Below are 4,055 nucleotides of genomic sequence, written 5' to 3'. Positions count from 1 at the left end.
GGGGATATAGCTCAGTGGTAGAGCAATCGACTGCAGATCGATAGGTCCCCGGTTCAAATCCGGGTGTCCCCTAAACAAGTTTTTAGACTTTTTAGTATATACTGTAACTATTTTTAGTAGTGAGTATAGTTCTTAGACATTTTGGCGGAATACAGTTAATATTTTTTTTTTTTGTAAAAAAAATTTTTTTGAATGTAAGTATATTATAACATAGCATCGGCCTCCGTGGTCCAGTGGTTGAGCGTTGTGCTCACGATCCGGAGGTCCCGGGTTCAAATTTTAATCTCGGTGGGGACAAATCACAAAAATCACTTTGTGATTCCCAGTTTGGTTAGGACATTACAGGCTGATCACCTGATTGTCCTAAAAGTAAAAGAATCCGTGCTTCGGAAGGCACGTTAAGCCGTTGGTCTCGGTTATTACTTACTGATGTAAGTACGTAGTCGTTACATGTGTCATGTCAGGAGCCTATGGCGGCTCAGTAATAACCCTGACACCAGGGATGATGGAAGAATGTTTGAATTTCACTTTGAGGCCGCAAGTTTGAATCCCAACACAAGCAATGATTTTCCATGTTATGTTTAGATCATAAATGATTTTTACCAATGATGTGTCTTTCCCAGAAATGTTTCCAAAGAGGGTATGTTCCTGTTGTAAAAAGTCTTAATAGTAAAAACACTGCCTGCTTTTTTTTTCAAATTATTTCTTTCTTGTATTCTGATCCTAACTGCCTAAAGGATAGGTTAGATAATAAAACTATTTTTATATAAAATATCCCTTAAAGCCAGTAATGCATTGTATCTTTCGTCCATGTGTGTAAAACTTGTTTTGTATGTTGTGTGCAATAAAACATATTTGTATTCTATTGCATTATATTATATTGTATTGCAATGCATGCGTTGTATTGTATTGTATTGAACATACATACATACATAAACTCACGCCCGTAATCCCTAATGGGGTGGGCAGAGCCACAAGTAATCAAAGACAACTTGCAGCCACTGTTGATACGATGTCGTAAGCTGGATATTATTGAACCTTATGGTGATAAGGGATCAGCCTATCGCCCATAACATTAGCCCATCATGTTAGAGGACACAATCCCTCTGTCGGTTTTTACGACATGCCCGGGAAGACAAGCAGCTGAACGTTTTCTATGTTTTTTATTTGCTCCCAGAACAGCATAGAAGCATTGTATTATGCTTTATTGTATTGAAAGCAATACTTATAAGCAATTTTAAGATTGTTCTATATAAAGTTTAGGACTTCACTGGCCTGTAAAACCTTAGTTTCAGAAGCTTAGTTTCCTTAGTTTTTAGTTTTAGTTTGTATTAGAATTTTAAAATTAAAAAAACTAATTAGGTGAGTACACAAGATCAAATTAGTTCAATTTTGTATTTAAGTAACAAAGAAGCTGATAAAATTATCAATATTATTCTTGAACTTCTATAGTTTAGGAAAAAATGGAATTTTGCAAGCCAGTGTACAAATCCATTCTATATAGGAGAGAATCTATCTTTCTATTTGAGAAACGAGCACCATTTCGGTGAAATCACCTAGTATAGGTACCAGGCGAACAGAAAACTATGCAGTTTCTCACACCAATATGTTAGCGTGTTACAGCGGCAGATCTTTATGTCTCGGCTAGAGTGCCGAGATCCCTGACGTATCTTGAGAACTTCTAATATTTATGTTGCCTTGGTACGAAAGACTTGGAGGAGCTCGGTGGCGCAGCGGTAAACGCGCTCGGTCTGCGATTGTTGAAGTTAAGCAACTTTCGCAAAGGCCGGTCATAGGATGGGTGATCGCAAAAAAAAATCATCTCGAGCTCCTCCGTGCTTCGGAAGGCACGTTAAGCCGTTGGTCCCGGCTGCATTAGCAGTCGTTAATAACCACCAATCCGCACTGAGCCCGCGTGGTGGTTTAAGGCCCGATCTCCCTATCCATCCATAGGAAAGGCCCGTGCCCCAGCAGTGGGGACGTTAATGGGCTGATGATGGTGGTACGAAAGACAGAAAATTCTTATTACGGAAAAGCCTGTTGGAATGCTCATATAATTAAGAAATTCGTTTTTTTGCTAGTTTTACCTCACAACCAAGCTGATTAAAATTTTTACTTTAGATTTTTTAAGACTGTGTTAAGTCTACATATACGTAAGTACCGACATAACATAGTAATGGTGCTTACCTTGGGCGCTCTTCCCTCAATCAGCGCTTATCGCTATCGACCCACTAGAGTCGATTAATTCTTTCAAATATTTTTCCTCTCAGACGACGGCCTGAGCCGAGGTTCACGCCCAACTGGGCACGCTCAGACCTGTTGTCTTAAACGTTGTACCGGGTGAGAGCCTTCAGCGCTCCCCATTCGTCCGGCCAAGTAGTTAATGCGATCTGCGGCAAATCTACAATAAGTCACGTCTAATAAAACCTTAAGCGCTACCCATTTGTGCAGAATTTTCTTTATCAACAACTCTCAGACACCAATAGGAATTGCATTTAAGACGCATTGGTTCAATGTGGTGTTTTTCAATCGCCTGAACGCGATGTTTTTGAATCGCTACGAGAAGAGCAAATTGATGAAAAATGTGGGTAGGTAGGTACCTGTTTCTAGTTTTTATTTTCCTGCGTGGCCAAGTATACTTAGAACGTCTGCAACGAAGGTTTAATCGTAACACATCACCACATTGAACACTAACCTCGCACCTGCACAAAATAAAAAATAGAGTGCACTTCACAAATAAACCTCTTTTGTAGTGGGTCTCGTTACACTGGCAACATTGTAAGCCGACGAATAGGGTTGCCAACGCGAAATATTCTGCATCGTGTGTGTTGTGCAGCCGTTTCAACAAATAAGGTAATCTGTGGCAACGTAGACGGTCTCATCACTGATATGCTGTCCTTGAGAATGTTCCCACTTAGAAAATGTTGCCAGCAGTAAAAAGGTGCTTATGTAAAATAAAAATAGCTTTATTGCCTAACCTGTAGGTCAGTGGTTCCTAACCTGGGGGTAATTACCCCTTCAGGGGTAAAATGGAATGGATGACCTTATAATACAGGTTTCCACATAGTATAGGCATCGGCCCTCCACAAAGAGATGCTGTACTCCTAACTATAAGTCAATTGTTACTGTATTTTTCTTTTTGTGGACTCTAATAAACTTTACTTTACTTTAAATATGTGCTTAGTAATATCAATTATGTCAATTGTTCGAATCCCGTTTTAGGACATATCACAAAAATCACTTTGTGATCCCTAGTTTGGTATGGACATTACAGGCTGATCATTTGATTGTCCAAATGTAAGATGATCTGTGCTTCGGAATGAACGTTAAGCCGTTGGTCCCGGTGACTACTTACTGATATAAGTATGAAGACGTTACATGAGCCATGCATTAGCGGCTCAGTAATAACCCTGACACCAGGTTTGATGAGATTGGTAGTACACCTCACAACCCACACGATAAGAAGAATGTTTATTATGTTTATACATGTGATGAATCGTAATTACTTGTATGTATAATAATTATAAAAAATGGTGTAGTAAAGGAAGCTAGTGGACCCCAACATTAATTTCTCAGGTCCCCCTAACACAAGGACACCATAATAACCCTGACCTAAGTTACACCCTAAAAAAACTTTGCATACAGAAGGTATGCAAACCTCACTACAATTTTGTGAATCGTTGGTATAACTTCTTTGATATATGTGTACAAAAAGTAAATAGAAAAACACCAACCTTCAACCACCACAGTCACGGCGCACCTTCTGTAGTTATTTGGTTAAGTCCAGCATAATAATAGGGTTGAGCAGGATTGCACTGTTTGATATTCACAGATATATATTGTTCACACACGCAAATACACACACACACACTTGAACGCATAAACCGTCTAAGGTACGAAAAATTCATAACAAAAGAGACGCATTCATAACGCGAAGAGAACACATTTGGGTCCGAGCACGTCTACCAATAAACTGACCATCACATCGCAATTGACGGTAGTTTGACAAAAAAATATGAAGAAACCTGTTCATCCTACCCTCTAATAATAAGCGA

At 39.2% G+C, this 4,055-nt stretch overlaps 1 non-coding gene across 1 annotated transcript; it reads left to right on the top strand.

Moving 5' to 3' along the window:
- On the top strand, positions 1 to 72 carry Trnac-gca (transfer RNA cysteine (anticodon GCA)). Its single transcript has one exon. It is a non-coding gene; the product is annotated as a tRNA-Cys (tRNA).
- Positions 73 to 4,055: the final 3,983 nt, after the last annotated feature.

Source organism: Pectinophora gossypiella, chromosome 17, assembly GCF_024362695.1.
Source record: "Pectinophora gossypiella chromosome 17, ilPecGoss1.1, whole genome shotgun sequence".
In the NCBI taxonomy this organism is placed as follows: domain Eukaryota; kingdom Metazoa; phylum Arthropoda; class Insecta; order Lepidoptera; family Gelechiidae; genus Pectinophora; species Pectinophora gossypiella.
This window is presented reverse-complemented; position numbering and strand designations above follow the sequence as displayed.